Here is an 18,823-nt window from a genome sequence, read left to right on the forward strand (position 1 = left end):
TACATAGGTATACCAGAAGTTCGTCCATGTTTCAAATTATACTCCTTATGTGTAAGTGCAAGATTGTTAGTAGATTTATTATATTGTTCTAGATTTTAGTGCATTCGCTGTATGTTTCACATACGTATTCTTCTATATTTTGATTTTTTGTTGATTTCATTTAAGTTAAAGTTTTCATTGCATTTATGAAGGTGTGATTAAATATATAGTTATAATTCTATGAATATATTAATAATAATCCTCACAATTTGTGTTACGATATTCTTGCTAGATTTCAATGCATATCTTGAGGTTTTTATTTTATTCTATAAGATTTATTTTATATTCAGATAATATTCGGGAACTTATAAATTGTTTGTTTAATTGACAACAATATTTAATTTAAAATAAAACAATAACTTTGTAAACACCACTTTTATTTTTTATACTTTGTGCCGACCGGGTTTCGCTCCCAAAAAAAACGCTTTTTCTTTTAAAAAAAACAACAACGGACGCAATACTTCCAACGTAATGCGTAAACGCATCACGATCGTCGTTTTGCATTAAAAACTACGCAGGATGCTTCTTAGTTCTTAGTGTCAAGCGGCATCGTTGTAAATTAACCCAACGTTGCCAAATCTGATGATTTACTCAACCAAACGCTCAAATAATTTATAAAAATGTACTCGTGAATGGCCATGGGGACGCAATACTATCGAAGTAATGCGTGGACGCAGCAAAATCGTCGTTATGCATTCAAAACCACGCAAGACGATTCATAGTTCTGAGTATCAAGCGGCATCGTTGTAAATTAACCAAATGTTGCCAAATCTGATGATTTACTCAACCAAACGCTCAAATAATATTTAACAATGTACTCCGAATTGCCACGAGGACGCAGTACTATCGACGTAATGCGTAGACGCAGCAAGACCGTCGTTGTATATTCAAAATAATATCTACTCGTGATCGTTCACTGGGACGCAATACTATCGACGTGATGCATGGAAGCATCATGATTGTCATTATGAGTTAAAAATAGTATATTCTCATGAGCGGCTACGGGGACGCAGTACTATCGACGTAATGCGTGGACGCAGCACGACCGTCGTTATGTATATAAAATAATATCTACTCGTAATCGGTCTTGAGGACGCAATACTAACGATGTAATGCGTAGACGCAGCATGATCGTCGTTATGTATCGAAAATTATATTACTTCGTGGACGCGGCAAGATCGTAGAAATGAATAAAAACATACACTGCTCGATATATACATCGTGTAGCGAACCTGTCGGCAAAATGTCAAACGTTCAATATTCGTTTCCAGACATTCTGAGACATTTTTTGCTTCCACAAAAATTTTTGCCATACGATTCCACATGGGGTAAGCATCGTTCTGGCCAATTTTGAGGTCAAAACATTGCAGCGTCCGTATATCGGACGCTGTAAGTCGGTGGACGCTGCAATGCTATGGAGTTTTTAGGGGTCGGACGCAACAAATGTAGCGGGATATATATATATATATATATATATATATATATTTCTATAAACGTAGTTAAAGTAAGTTTGCAACAAAATTATAAAAAATTAATAGTTTATTGAAAAGTATGTTTGATTTTTTTTTTCTAAATTTTTTCTAAATTTCATTGAAATACGGTAGCAGAGTTTCTCTGTAAAACTAGTCATTTTTAATTTCGTAATTATGGAAGGGTGAAATAAAAACAGTATTTGTAAACCGTAGTTAAAGCATTAGCCTTCTATCACGAAACGTTTGTTTTAGAATTAAGTAATGGCATTTAACTGTATATAGCATTGCGCGAAACAATAATAATTCTGGATTATTATGCAAAACCCTACAAAACGTGCTTAATGCCTGGTTCCTGCCGTTCAGGAATCGGCGTATTTGTTTACCCGAACCAATTTATACTGAAATTGCATACTGCGAAGCGTAAGCCCGTTGAAAACGGGTACTAAAGTAAAGACTATTAAAAAAATGTCAATAAAGACATAAATACCTTATAATACCGGTCGGTGGCCGAGTAGACATCGCGTTTGGGTCCCACCCAGGCGTAGTGTGTTCAATTCCTCGGCTGGCTAAGTCCTCCATCACAACACAAGCAACATTTTCAGCTTACTGTGGTGGTAGTAGGAGATTTTCAAATATTGTTAGGTTATTAATAACCCGGGAATGTTTGTCTTTCTTTGTTAATTTAAATTTTAAATTTAATAATACTTACGTTGAACGTAGGTAAGTCAAACTGAATGCCTACATGTTCGTTGCTTTACTATCAATAATCAAAAATACTAATTTCGATTGTGATTCCGTCTATTTGTCTGCAACTCCGTTTCAATGAACTCTGGAGCTCGGATTTTGAATTTGAGTGTTCTTTTCAAAATTGGAAAAAGCAAATATTTGGAGAATTTTTTATTTTTTTATTCTTTATTATATTAAATATAAAATTATAGATAATACAATTAATTAATACAATGGTATAGTGTATTGTTCTCCGCGCTAGGAGTTCACCTGTGTTGTGGAGGACTTTTTCAATTGTAAAGTTATATAATTTTAAAACAATACAGTGGAGTTGGTTACACAGAGAAAGATTAAAAATTAAAATATAAAATCGATTTTTCCATAGTTATAACAGTAGTTTTTCCATAGTTATTCCAAAAAAAGTGAAATATAAAAAAATTAAATATTAAAAGGATTGTAGCCAGTTCCATATGTTTTTTTTTTGTATTCTGTAAGATTAGATGTTTTATATTTGACCGGTCAGTGGTTGAGTGGGCATAGCGCTTGGGTCTCACCCGAGCGTCGCGTGTTCGATTCCTCGGCTGGCTAAGTCCTCCATCACAACACAAGCAACATTTTCGGCTTTCTGTGGTGGTAGTAGGAGATTTTCAAACATTGTTGGGTTATTCGTAACCCGGGAATGTTTGTCTTTCTTTTAAAAAAAAAAATAAAAAAAAAAAAATATATATATATATATATATATTGTATATTGTGTTGGAAGTGAATAATTGTATAGTTTAATTCAGTCAAGCGATAAAGTAATTACTTGTAATATATAATATTTTTTAACAAAAAATGATTTAAGCTGAATTTTTCAAAAATTGGAACTGATTCGATATTCAGACTATTTGTGATTTTTCACGGGTCCGTGCTAGTCAAACTTACTAATTTCGGTTATTATTCTAGAATTTTTTTCGATTTATTTTAAAAAATGTAACTGATCTATTTATTTATTTTGCGTATTGCTTTTAAAGGATATTCCTCATGTCGTCTTATTTTTTCTGCTAGGTTGCAATCTTTATTCCAACTAATATCGGAAATACAATTTCGCCTGTTTTTGATTATCCATTATAACTTTTATTAATACTGTAAATTTATATTTTTTTACATTAAACAATGGTTTGTGTGATTTTTTTTCCTTTGAGGCTTAAAAATAATAAAAATAAAATACCAAAAACATCTAAATCGGGTTAATAAAATATATATATTGAAAATTAAAAAAAATATTTAAGGTATTATCAAGCATAAAATATGGTCTCTATGTGGAAAGGAATTTGCGTTGCTGAAACAGTTATCTCTACAGAAAATCTCTAAAACCTGTCTTTGAAATATGTCAACTCATGTTCTTTTATTTAAATAATAAAATACAAACGGCAAAGTTTTAATTTAAACAAAAAAAACTCAAAATTTATTTTAGCGAAAAACCACAAAAGATTCTGTATTAACTATCAAATTTATTGTTATTATTCAAGAAAAAAAATATTTGAAAAAAAACTGATCACTCATTGTGACACCATTAAGGCGAAATAGGTAGACTTGACCTGAAATTTGGCATTTTTGAGGCCACTTTTAGACGTATGGACACTTTTCTAGAAAAAAACACAAATTGATTTCGAAAGATCGTTATTTTATCTTGTAAAGTAAGATGTAAAATTTTGAAAAATAATATTATTTTCATATCATAATAAAGTGTTACCGTTGGACGATGCGCAGATTTGTTGCATTTTCAAAGGTGAAGTTGTATTATACAGCAAATATTTCAAATCATTGAATAATAATGTATAAACAATCAATAAATTATCTATCATATGTATGTATAAGAATTTTGTTTTTATTTCAAATAAAATTACTAATAAATAAATCCGAGCACGCGTTTTGTGACGAAAATCCCTCAATTGGACTATTTATTTATGGTCTTACAAATTGGTATAGTTCAGATTTTTTTAGAAAAATAATTTACCAAGACATAATTGAAACATTAGAAATAATTTATGACCAAAAATATATTCTTAAAGTATATAATAGTAATTAATTTCGATTCGCGTTTGTTGTTTGTGTCTTGCCCCGGCGCAAGCCGAAATTTTATCATTCCCCGCTGCGACAGGGCGGCGAGCAGACGTCTATTCCACGCCAGTCTACTTGATAACATTTTAAAGAAATTCCTCGCTTAAAAATGAGGAGGAAAATACCCTCGAAAAAAAGTTTTATTAGATAGCACAAATTACGACATCAAAAACGTACGTGGGAGATATATTTTCAGAAAAAACAAAGGTTAGTGATATTTAATTATCCGTGTACATTGTTCGTACTTATATGCTACAGGGTCGTTCGAAAGAATCAGTCAGAATAAGCACATATTTTTATAACATTTGGCGATAATTTTGTGTTGTTTAATTTCCAGGGAAAAGAATCAACTATGGACAGGAGTTTATGTCTGTTATCGTTTTTTCATGTATAAATGTTAAAACTTATGCCAAAGTACGTGAAACTGTTTGTGATTGGTAGTCAAAAAGTGACACGAACCAAATGAATTTCGATTCGTGATGTGCGATTCAAATCATTTTTTTGTTCATAATTTCTATTTTATTGTCCAATTCACTATTACATTGGTATAATTCAACATATTTAATGTTTTTTTTGTTACTTTTTGTCAGTTTCATAATGTCATATTGTGAATTGAGCTTCTTGTTTTAGGAAAAAAAACAAGGTTATTTTTGACATACAAACCTATGATTTTTACTCGTGAATTTAATAACATTTCGAAAATTAGACGAGTCAGGTCGCTCCGTTAATCATGAAAACAAATACATGAAAGCGATACAATATTATGCAATCGCATAACTACATATGTAGGTAGGTACCGTAGAAAATAGTTGGAAATAAAACCTAGTTTTAATATATAAACTACTTCAGTTGTAAGGAATAAACCCTCTTTTCAATGTCATACATATCAAATCAAGTAATACTTTGAAGATAAGTATTAGAAATAAAACTTACCGGTAATACCTTTCGGACAAACGAATAAATAAGTAAAACAAAAGATTTTTACTCACCTTTGGAAAACTCGTGTAAAATATTTAAAAAAAAAACAAATTAAACAAATATTTGAAATTTTTTTAAATGTATATTTATATACCTACATATTTTATATCTACCATGTCAACAAACTGCATTTGTATTTATTTATGTTTACGCACTCCGACGTATAATTTACAAATATGTATGTAACTACTTATAAGGAAGAAAGCTACAACCAAGAATTAAACAACAATAATTGTTATTTCATCGGAACCATGCTGTAGTTTTCACTGCCGCGCGAGTGGACGGCTCGCAGCGGAATGAATTCGGTATTTCTGTCTCGGTCTAAAAAAACGTCCGATCGCGAGATCGTCTTTTAACGAAATTTGAATTCTCGTCCGCTGGTTAAATCGCCTTAACAAAATGTAATAACTTAATTTCGAACCACATTCATATTTTTTAATGTTACCACAACCTGTATTGTTATACACTCTGTGATATTACTTTTCACTCCTACACCAAACTCAAAAGCTAGTTCTTTTGGTTTCATATATGGGTCATTCCGCCGTTTCGTTCAAATTTGCCTGTTTCCGCGGATTTTTTTTTTTTTGCCTTTTTACTATATATTTTTATAGAAATGGGTTCCCGTACCTATCAGATGTATAAAAGTGAAAAGGGCACCTTTGTGCGACACTTGGATTCGAAGAAAATTGATGGAAGGTAATGAAGGTGTGGATGGTAATGAAAAACTGTTGGATGGTAATTTAAAAATTTGGATGGTAATGAAGTTTGGTAATGAAATATTAATAGATGGTAGTGAACATGTTTAAGGTTCTTAAAATGTCTGTGAATAATGAAATTTGAATAGAAATTGAATAATAAAATAGATTTCAAATCATGCTAAGTATCATTTGACGTGGTGAGCGGATTAGGAAAAAGAAGAAAAACCTATTATAGTGAAAAACTAAATGCTTTATTCAGACTTTTGAACATTGGAGACAAGAAATACATTTTTTCATACGTAATCAGTTCTGCTTACTTATGCTTTTGCAATATCTGTATGAATTGTTAAAAAATAATGGAAAAAAATATCAAAATACAAATTAAGAAAAGGCAGCTGGAACATCAAACCCAACACAACTAAAATTTTCCTATTATACTACTTACCCAGAAATTATAAGGAATAGTCAAATTCTTTATAATTACGTTTTATAAGTAGGTTTGTACACAAGAAATACAAAATTTTCACATTCCTAAGCAAACATTGTAATATTTGAAAAATAGAAATAATAAAAATAATAATTAAAAATAAGAAAAAATCAGAAGTCAATTGAAATGCAGTTTAAAATAAAATCAGAGATACTTAAAACAAACACAACATATGTAACTAATAAGTACAAGATAAAGGTCTAACATCTAAATAGGAACATAATATTTAAGGAACTTGAGATAAAATTATCATTCTTGTGAAAGTTTTTGCTGGAAAACTATTTCAAATCAAAGTTCGGCAAATTTTTGAAAGTGAATTGTCCTCTTTCATTCTCATCTGGATCTTGCAAGCGCTGAAGAATTTGTGATTCCAAAATGAAATCGTCCACACTAATTGTTGGCCAGACAATTTTTTTGGAATTCCCTTGAGCTTTTTTCAAAAAAATTACTTTGTACTCTAGTGTGTACTCATGTTTTCCAATAATTTTCCCAATGAAATGATGTGTCGTGTTAGTTATTTTATATTGAACCATTATCCAGTCATCTAAGTAGTATTTGAATGGCGCCTCCTTATCCTCTTTGTTGGTTTCCTCGTCAATGTCCATGTGTGGGAGTTCCACAGTTTTGGGGGACTGCTGTTTTGATTCATCGAAATCAGGATATTCTACTCTTAGGGATCGCATGAACTTCTCGAACTCACATTGATCGAAAGGATTGAATTCTTGCGTACTATTTTTATAAATGGAATAATGCTGATAGTCGAACGGGACGTTTGAGAGTATTTTCACTTTACATTTATTTTCTATAGTTTTAGCAGGCTCTGGCGTTGAAGCAATAGTATCGTCCAAAAACATGGAGCCGTCGAATTCGCTCAATAGCATATTGTCATCAATATTATTGAAAATAGTAGGCGAGTCAATTTGTAGGCTTAAGTTTTCAATATTCATGTCAACTGTGACATCTACCCGTCTGGCTGTCTACATAGTAAAGTACTCCTGTATGAAGAGAGACTTGTCCTCGGCTGCCACCAAAATGAAAGGACTGAATTTCTTCATGGTATTTCAACCAATAGTTCTCGCTAAAATCAACATGTATGAGAACCTCCGTGTCTGTCAGATTATCTTTCAATTCTTTGATAGCGGAGTACTGCATTACGATGTTTCGTGTGTGTTTTAAGAAAACATCCATGGTGGCATCTAACTTTTCGATTATTTTACGAGGGTTGTCCTCGAGCTTCTTTTTAGTTGTTATGGTTTTCATTTTCTGGATTCCATCCTTTCCCCTGTAGGTTTGTTTTTCTATTGTCCACTCATAGTAGTTAATGTTTGTGCTGTTATTAAATTCTCCGTAATTATATCATTGAATAAAAAAATCGATTTTCAAATAAAAATTCGCAGGGTAAATTTTAACAGATTGTTTTTCCATATCAGTAAATAGATAAAACGAAAATATGTATTTCACCAAAACTGAAATTGTCCGACGCTAGAACGCAAGAAACTGCTTTTATTGATAATATTAACTTTTATGAACCCCCGAACATGGTCCCAGATGCACGTAAAAATAACCCTTACAAATTTATCATTACCCTCCACACCTCTAAATTACCATCCGGCAAAAAATTTTACGATACGGAAGGTAATGAGACGGAGGGTAATGAGGTTTTGACAATCTTTCCTTAATAACTCGCTTAATAATGACATTACAAATCTTTATGTTTCAATAAAAAATAGTCCGACTAATTATAGTTTATAGGTTCATGATTCGAATTTTTAAAACATGTACTTACTTTAAAAAATGCTGGAAGGTAATGATGCCTGGTCGGTGACAAAGTCGTTTTCGAGCACGGAGATCGCAGATATTTCTTTATTCAGCGACGCATGTCCTCCCCCGTCCAGATATAGCGGTACACTGATTAGTAACGGAGGCGCGGGGTGGGGTACAGCTGACGAACAGTGACAAACACGGTCACAATTTTAATTACCGCTTTGGCGGAAGACAACAGCGATTTTTTCTGGACAAAAACAAAATCTCAATTCTTTCTATGATACAGTAACTTTAAAAATAAATTAAACACCAATAAATATGCAAAATTAGTTGTACATTCAGGTCGATTAATGAATGTAGTGATTTTACTAGTGTAAAATGTTCTCATTTATTGATCAATTTACCGGTCCCTCATTTACACGGGGAAGGTAATGAGATTTTAGCATGTTTTTTGTATACCATAAAGTTATTAAGTAACAAATGCCTAATCCGGTAAATACTACTTTTTCCTTTTTTAAATAACTACATTTTCCAATAAAACTTTCTTGAAAAACATTATTTTTCATATGACTTTTTTGCAAGAACATGCGATTTGAACGAAACGGCGGAATGACCCATATACATTTAACAGATTACTTAACCAAATTAAAATATTATTATGAAAAAATATAAAACCAATAAATCCACCTGGATTTCACCCTTTATTCCATATTTTTAAGTTCAATATATTTGACACATTATGGCAAGCGATCGCTCAAAACATTTTTGCAAACTTGGCATGATATGCAAAAATCGCTCGAGTAGTTGTGTCATTTATCTCTAAATAGTATAAAACAAAGTACCTACCCGCGTATGTCTGTGCGTTTAGTTCTTCTTAATAACACAACGAATTTTGATAAAGGTTTTCCTGTCACTTAGAGAGAAATTCTTCCGGAAGTGAATCTGATAGTATTATTATGCTTTCGTCTGGACGTTTTCGACCCTCTGATTGTTCAAATTCAAATAGTATGTTTCGGGTAAATTCCGCATAGCCTTCGCGCAAAAACAATAAATTGGGGGTCTGCAGGCAAAAAACGACCACTCTGCCTCTCAATTTTAACCGACCGTAAGGTTTGCAGGCGACCGGTCCCAAAAAATTAAGACTTGAAAATTAATACCAGATTTAAACTAGAACCTCTCATAACTCTCCGAAGAAATTACGACGTAGTTATATTTCCAAGCAGCAGGTTCGCCAGTAAAAAAAGTAATTTTTTACAAGAAAACATTCCTGCCAAAAAACATTTTTTTTTGTCGTTGTGCCGTTTGAAAACATCGTTTCTGCTAATAATTTTTGGATAATATCGAAGAAAATATGTTTTGAGAAGTTAATAATCCATTGGATTAATTACATTACAATTAAAATTATCCACAATAACGTGTTTAATATTTGACGTTTATAAATAATCACGCGTTCTGGGGTTCCTTAAAAATTAAAAAAATATATCTAGCCAGTTAGAAGTAAATCGCGGTAGGTACCGGCGCCGCTATGTAGCACCATGGTGTCAGTCAGCTGTCAATATACACATATTCTTTAATAATATCGTTCGTTATGCAAAATTACTTGACTTTTAACAAGCATAGTTGAATTATTGAAGCTCATAGAATTGAATGAAAACGAATACGCGATTCATATACAAATAATTCATTCATAGTCCTCAAAAACAAATTAACTGCTGTTTAGTACATACGAAGTGCCAAAGTTAGTATTTCCATTCAAAATTGAGAATTTATTGGTTTCTTTAATTATTTTAGGACTTATCCCAATAAAATAATTCTTAATATATTTAAAAAAATGTATTTCCTTTTTGACAATTTTTTGGTAAGAGTATAATATTATTTCAGCAAAGTTATATGTAATTTTGTAATTTGTAGATATTTTTTAAAATTCCGAATTACATGTATATATTTTGCAATTAAATTTTGATTTAAAAATGAAATCATTTGGGTGGCATGGGAGAGGAAACATTATTCTCGTTGACGAGATTTCTGACTACTACAGAATGTCTTACTATTATATCTACTCATTGACCTAATATCTACCTATTAATCTTTTGGCAAGAGCGTAATATTATTTCACCCAAATATGTAGATATTTTAGGATTATCCCAATAAAATTATTCTTGATATATTTTAAAAAAAAATGTACCTAATTACTTTTACAATATTTTGGTAAGAGTATAATATTATTTCAGCAAAGTTAAATGTAATATTGTAATTTTTTGATATTTTTTTAAAATTTCGAATTACATGTATGTATTTTTCAATTAAATTTCGATTTAAAAATGAAATCTTTTCGGTGGCATAGGGGAGAGGAAACATTATTATCATTGAAGAGATTTATGTTGGGGTGAAGGGTATTCCTCTCATTGTCCGCGCTCTGACTACTACAGAATGTCTTACTATTATATATCTACCCATTGACCTAATATCTAGCTATTAAATGTAACTGTTGTTGGTATCACTTAAACTGGGCGAAGCCCAAACAAGTGCCGCCCGCAGGGCCTAGCAGCAAAAAACTCTCGGGCGGCTAGTATATATTTAATACATGTGCATTATATTTACAGAAATTAGAGAAAAGTCGACGTTTGCAATAAGTCGTAAGAAATATATTTTCGAGCGCTTACATTGCTAACGCTGGCTAAACCTTGTGAGATACATTAAAATAATGTACAACGGAATTTTAAATCTTCAAAAAGCCTACAAAAAGTTGACGGTGGTATATGTCCATATTGATGGTATATGTCATTGGTTATTGGTGGTATATGTCCATACTTCCTTCTTCTTCTGGCGTTAGTAAGATTAGATTGTTAATATTAATTTTAGTTGTAAGTTGCTAAATATGTAAATACTCGTATATATGTCGTTAAGATAGTAGTTATAGGCCTTAGTCGTAAGTCACTAGATATAAGTCTTAGAGATAAGTCAGTAGTTCTAGTATTAACTATTTAAGAAATATATTTGTACAGCGCCCTTGAGGTGATTTCTCACGAAAACGGCGCTATATAAATTAGCCAAATATTATTATTATTATTATTGTCTATCTCCTAAGGATAACCATCGGCAACTCCGGAACCGCTAGTTATGTATTATTGTAACATATTATAAATACTATTAATAATAAATAAATACTTAACTAAAATACTTAAATACTAAATACTTAAATAAATAACTTTCCTACCACAAAGTCTTATTTAAGTAATGACGGTTATCAGAGTGTAGTATATACTGACATATTTGCGTACACAATACGATAAGGTCTGTTAATGTCGATTTCCATATGCATTCAAAGCTATTAACTAAAAGCAAAACTACTATTCAGTCTCCTTTGTCACTTAAGAGGATTTAGCAATAACATGAAATGTTCTGGATTAGTCCATAGAGCCACCCATGGGGACTAATTGGAAAATGGATACTAAGTGTAATAATATCATTGCATTGACGCGTTTACTATATTAATTTGGATTGCTGCTTTTGACATACATGGTGTCATATAACAGATTTTAGGCGCAAAGATCCTACAGTTGCCAACTTGAGTAGCGGGAATTATCAGGCTAGTTGCTGGGTCAAACGTAACGCGCAAAAGATCCGCTACAGTTCCCCCCACCCCCGGCGACCGAGCTCCTCGTTCCTCCTTCTTACGCGCCGACCTCTGACCTAGCTGGACGTGTGTTCGTTTCGGCGCCCGCGTTCCAATTCGCACCGCTCGGTCGAGAAGCCAAATGTACGACAATGTCGCGCTTTGAACATCGACAGGCTGGCACCGTTTGTTTGAAACACGGCGCACAGTCCTGCAATCAACAGGATACCCCGACAACACCATGCTGTGAGTCTCTTACATTTCCTATTACCCTTGAATGTGTCCGCTAATAACCTAAATTCGTCCACGCTACCTGTCGGTCTAGAGAGAGCTGTTAATTATTTCCCAGAGAGAGATTAGGGAACCCTTTGATGATAATTCTAGTTAGGATGTAACAACCTGTATTCTATTGTCATTCACCCATGTAATGTCCATTTTGCCGCTCAAATACAATGTTGATTTATAAAAACCTAACCTCTTTCATTTGGGGATAGCGGTTGTATGGGAGTGTTTTGTGTAGACGGTGGGATATGGATTCTTGAGCGTCGCGCTGACCCCGAACCCTGACTATGAGAGAGACGTCTCATGCCCCCGCATCTGAGCTGGCCGAGGGAAAGTCAGGGCCCCCCCAGGTCCGACGCGCGACACTGGCGACCAACTTAGGGCAGAATTTTTTTTTAAACATATCCTTCCCGACTGCACAAAATTGCCTTTACGATTGCCCCCAATTTGAAAACATGTACTATGCAATTTTGTTGCCAAGCGCATTTTCGCCGCGAGAACTTTTGTTTGTTGTCAAGCGCATTTTGCCGCGAAAAAATAACGGTAGGAATCCTCTCGAACGAATAAAAGAGACGCACGAAATTCCCGCCAAAACGCTGTGATAACGAAAGTTTGAACATAATGTTTCTTCAATAACATAGATTCTGTGTTCTTTGTTTAAACAAAACAAACCCACTGTTTTAATTTCGGCATAATTTGCACCGTAATAATAACAGTCAGGATTTAGAACTGTGAAGCCAATTTTTACACCCGAAGTGATTTTTTTTAAAAAAAAGCACAATACACCCAACGGCCCATCGAAGCTGATTTCTAAAAAGTATATCAGCTACAACCTGTAAAACACAAATAATTCTTTATCCCGATTAATTATATAGGTACGGTGTTTGTCCATTTTCTTGTTTTTTTTTCAGCATTGACTGTTATAAAAGTGATTATAAGTGAATTGTTTCAAATTAACTTCAGAAGTGCAGTGTTTTTTTTTGCAAAGAAGTGCTTTCTCGACGCAATAATAAGAACGTGTGTTCAATCTCACGATTTAGTGCCAGTAAATGAAGCAAATATAAAATCTTTCCATCAAAAGTGTTTTTTCGCTTCTAAAGTGCTGTTTTTTGTGCCTTTTTCGTGCCTTTCCTCGAGTGCAGTGAATATAAGTGCGAATAGTGCCCACAAAATTAAATAATGCAAATCCTAAAGTGTCCCCCTGGCCAAATTTTCTTCAAAAAGACTTAGAAGAATTTCGGAGTTTTTTTCCCTTTTTTAAACCATTTTTTAACAATGAATTCCAATCAAATGGCTACATCTTTGGACATGGGTGTCATTCCCAATGTACACAACTTATCCAAAGTGCACCTACAAGCCGTCTTAAAAGACAGAGGAATATCACCACTAAACAAATCAAAGTCAGCATTGAAAGCATACGCTTTGTTATTCAACAAGAAGTTCATCAGGAAAATAAACCTATCCGTTGCAAGTGAAGACAAGGCACCCAATACCCCAGTTTTGGAAATCCCCGTTTCTAACAAAGAAACCAGGACACATGTTACAGTAAAACAAGACAATGCACCCATCACGGCACAAGAAAAAACATACGATCTCACTCCTTGGAAGATCAAATATAACGGTGTTTCTGATGTACTGGATTTCATTGACCGAATCGAAGAAACGGCCTCAATTAAAAATGTTCCATTTGACGTGCTGCAGAAAAACTTTATAGAACTAATATCTCCAGAATTAATCCCGTGGCACCGAATACAAAAATCAAAATGCAAGGACTGGAATAAACTCAGATCAGCCCTGATCACTAGCTTCGGCAAATCAGAGGCCCAACACAGAATTAAATTATCGTTACTATCCATTAAACAATTAGTAAACGAAACTGTGGCAACATTCATAGAGAGGGCCGAGTCCATCAACATCAAACTTTCCCACCCTGTCCCGGAAGCCGAATTATTACCAGTTATAACTGATGGCCTCCTACAAAGATATGAAAACATTATCACCTCACAGAAAAATGTGTCGTTGGCCCATTTAAACGAAGTTTGCCTCATTTTGGAATCCCACCAAGACAGGAAAAACAACAAAACCACCACGGACAATATCACTGTACCAAGCCGTCCTTCTGGATTAAAACCAGAATTTGACAACAAAAAAGTTTGCTCCTTTTGCAAAAAAGTAGGTCACCTAGCTACCACTTGTTTCAAGCAGGCCAAATTTCTGGAAGCTAAAGAACCCAGAACCTTAAAGAGACATCGCTCCAGGGATCGTTCTCCTCCACGCGACGAACTGCGTGAAATTTTCAAAAAATCAAGAAATAACATGGAAAGGTTGCAAGACCCTCACTTTGTTAAACCTCAAGTGGATTTCTCTAAACCCCCACCGAATTTTCACGCAAGAAAACAAAAAAACTAAATAATAACCTCTCAGGTATTCATTCTGTACCAAGGTCTAAGGAATGGACTGATTGGTTATCACACATTAAATATTTTAACCAGACCTTAAATGTTTCTTCGGTTTGTTGCAAACAAGCTAAAGATGGAAGACCTTATGCCCTTTTCTCCGTTAACAATGTCCCCTTCTCTGGACTACTAGATAGTGGTGCATCTGTTAGTTGCCTTGGCAACAATGCCCACCTGCCTTTTGTTAACAACGGTTTTAAAGTTTTTTCCAAACCTACACTCGTGACAACTGCGGACAATACTCCCCAGACAGTCATCGGTACTCTGCAATTACCAATTAAATGTAACAATAACACAGTTACAATTAACTTTCTAATAGTACCCTCTATATCCCAGAATTTCATCCTTGGCGTTGACTTCTGGAAGGCTTTTAACGTTGCTCCACAAGTATTTAATACTCTTGGCCAAAAACCTCCGGTCGCTCAAGTTGGTGAGATTCGCACTATAATTCCTCACGAAAACCTAAGCACTGACCAGGCTCTCCAATTAAAGGAAATGATCAACAAATTTGAATCAATATCTTTCGAAAAATGCGGACTGGGTTTAACTAATTTGGTAAAACACCACATCAAAACCAACGGCCCACCAATCAAGCAACGCTACTACAATTTAGCCCCCCAAAAATTGAAACTTTTAGAAAATGAACTTGATGAAATGTTGAAAATGGGAGTGGTAGTTCCCAGCAGAAGTGCTTGGACCAACCCAACCCTTTTGGTTTCAAAAAAAGACGGCTCTGCACGCTTTTGCCTCGACAGTAGACGATTGAACTCTTGCACTGAAGCCGACGCGTACCCACTGCATTTCGTTCACGCAACTTTAGACAAATTACGCAATGCCAAATTCATTTCTTCCATTGATCTAAGCAAAGCTTTCTGGCAAATACCTTTAGATGCGGAATCCTGCGAAAAAACTGCTTTTGTTGTACCTGGTAGGGGAATGTTCCACTTTAAAAGGCTACCTTTTGGTCTAAAAAATAGCCCCGCCGAACTACAGAGGCTGATGGACAAACTATTCGGCCCTGAAGTTGACAACAACCTATTCTGCTACCTTGATGATCTCATCATCGTTAGTGACACCTTCGAAAAACACCTGTTAATGCTGGAAAAAGTTTTTCAACAACTTAAATTTGCTGGTTTAACCATCAATTTAAAGAAGTCTGAATTTTGTAAGTCTCGCCTGCGTTATTTGGGATTCATTGTCGACGAAAAAGGTCTGAGAACAGATCCTACTAAGGTGGAAGCAATGGCAAATTTCCCCCGACCCAAAAACGCGAAAGAAGTCAAAGGTTTCCTTGGACTTACAGGTTACTATAGGAGATTCATTAAAGACTTTTCCACTATTTCGGCCCCATTAAACAAAATTACTGGTATCCGTAAAGGTATCAGCAACTTTCGTTGGTCTACTGAAGCCGAAGAAGCTTTTACGACTTTAAAAAATGCTCTTCAAACAGCCCCTGTCCTGAATTGTCCTAATTTTGAACTACCTTTTACCCTCCACACGGATGCTTCTAACGTAGGGATCGGTGGAGTCCTAACTCAGGAATTCCCCGATGGCGAACACCCGGTAGCCTATTTTTCCCGCACCTTGAATAAACACGAGAAAAATTACGGAATCACCGAAAAAGAGTTACTGGCAGTATTGGATTCTGTTCACCATTTTCGCGGTTACATAGACGGTAGCAAATTTACTGTAGTCACAGACCATAGTAGTTTGAAATGGTTGATCTCTCTAAGTAATCCCTCCGGCAGACTCGCTCGCTGGGCTTCTCGCTTGTCCCAATACACTTTCGATGTCATCCACCGTAAAGGTGCGGACAATATTGTCCCAGATGCCCTGTCAAGAATTGAACTTGCCACATTAAACATCGATACAATTGCCTCTACCCCATCCACAAAAGATGAATGGTATCTCAAAATCTATGAAGGATGCAAAAACAATCAACAAAAGTTTTCCAATTTTATTATAAAAGAAGGACAACTATATCGCAATTGTAAGGCCCCACTGTCCATCCTTGAAGATTACTCTTGGAAACTCGTTGTGCCCCTCGAAAAGAGAAAACAAGTAATCATCAACAATCATAGTGCCCCCGACTCTATACACCCAGGAACCTTCAAGACGTATAAAAAGATTTCCTTGAAGTATTACTGGCCTGGTCTTTTCAAGCAAGTTCGCAACTACATCTCCAAATGTGAAACATGTAAAGCTTACAAACATAGTACGGCACCCCCTGCCGGCCTAATGGGAAAACCCAAACGTGCTGATAGACCCCTCCAATCGTTATCTATGGACCTCGTCGGACCTTTTCCCAGGAGTTATTCTGGACACATGCATATACTCAGCATTGTGGATATCTTTACCAAATTTTGTTGGATCTTCCCCTTAAAAAGAGCCAACGCCGCCGCCATTGTCAAACTTGTGGAAAAACACATTTTCATACCCTACGGAACACCCAAAACCGTAATAGTTGACAACGGAAAACAGTTTATAGCACAAGAATTTAAAGATTTCCTTGCTAAATACGGGATTAAAGATATTTATTATAATACCTTGTACACTCCCCAAAATAACACTGTCGAAAGGTATAACCAGACTATTAACACAGCTCTGGCCATTTTGGTTAACAAAGACCAACGTAATTGGTGTAAGAATTTAGATAAAATTCAAGCTTCCATGAATAACACTGTTAACCTATCCACTGGTTACACCCCCTTCTTTTTAAAACACGGTATGGAACAGGTGGTACATGGTTCATTGCACTGGAACACGAATTTCCCCACGTCAACCACCTCCACAAGCAATCCTGCCGTTGATTACGCTCATCGTTTGGAAGAACTTACTGCCATTTATAGTGAAGTTACTGATGCCCTATTGCTGGCCCACCAAAAAAGTGCGGACAGATATAACCTACGTAGGAAACACATCACTTTTAATGTAGGCGATGTTGTCTGGAGAAGGAATAACACCCTCTCTCAAGGAGCCCTGTACTTCTCTGCCAAGCTGGCACCCCGTTTTGTCAAAGCCAAGGTTGTAAGAAAAATATCGGACTTAGTTTACTACCTGTCCGACTCCTCTGGCAAACATACTGGTAATTACCATATTAAGGACATTGTAAAGTCTGGAAGTGAGGAGACAGTTGAAACTGCCCCACCACCCCAGCAACTTTAAACTAACCCATTGTGTATTATCACAAACTATTGTAAGCTTATGAAGTCTTACCATAATTAGGCGTGTAAAGTGTCAACTACATGTCAACCTATTCGTCAAAAACGAGTTTAACCTACCTTTGTAAATAAATGTATATTAACATATTATGACCATGAAATATTATTCCTGTAATAACGTTCTTTCCCTCACGACAATCGTTTTCTCCCTTTTTACGTTTTATTTTCTCACCTGTTCTGAAACTGATCATTTTAGAATAGAGACACGTTTTCGAGTTACAATCGCCGGGAAGTCGCGAACCCGCTTTTGCTTCTCAACTTCTACACTATGCAATGTTTATGTCATGTCACCCCATTTTCGTTTCATTTTGTTCCCTTCGTCGTGTTAGAAAGAACCACCCCACTTTTGTTTTTGTTCCTTGTAAAATAACGATTGGTAATCACTCATAAGAGTGCCATCCAAAAGAGTTCGGATTTTGTAAATTCCAAAGTGTTAAATACCGACCCCTTTTTTAAAAAAAAAAGAAAACCTGTCAAGTACAGCCATTAATTCTTTCTTGTCCAATTCAACGTTACCTTGAGTATGTAAAACCCTATAGTGGTCTCAAAGGCAAGAACCAAGTAGCAATTAATCACATAATTGTCTTCTTTGTATGTATATAATTTTTTTCATTTTTTTCAATTTTTTCCTTTCAAAAATTGATGGCGTCCTACCCAAGCTCACATTTACCAAAAATCGGATTTTGACACATCCATTTTGGGAAATTGTATTTATAAAAGAAAACCAAATGTCGGTCCTATAAAACCACATACCATAACTGGATTCGCTTCAACTAAAAGTATGTAAAACCCATTAAGGTCTTTTATTGTATGACGAGATCTCGATTTCTTTTCTCTACTGTTACGTCACGTATGTCTCGTACCTCACGTTTCAACCCTACGGGACAGGTTAGTAAAACCTTACGGTTATCCTGATCTTCGAACGCAAATAATTATATCACAACGTAAATCAACAGGACTTTGTTCGATCATCGTTGCATA

This window comes from Hesperophylax consimilis, chromosome 15 (assembly GCF_061612785.1).
Source record: "Hesperophylax consimilis isolate HC1 chromosome 15, BYU_Hcon_1.0, whole genome shotgun sequence".
Taxonomy (NCBI): domain Eukaryota; kingdom Metazoa; phylum Arthropoda; class Insecta; order Trichoptera; family Limnephilidae; genus Hesperophylax; species Hesperophylax consimilis.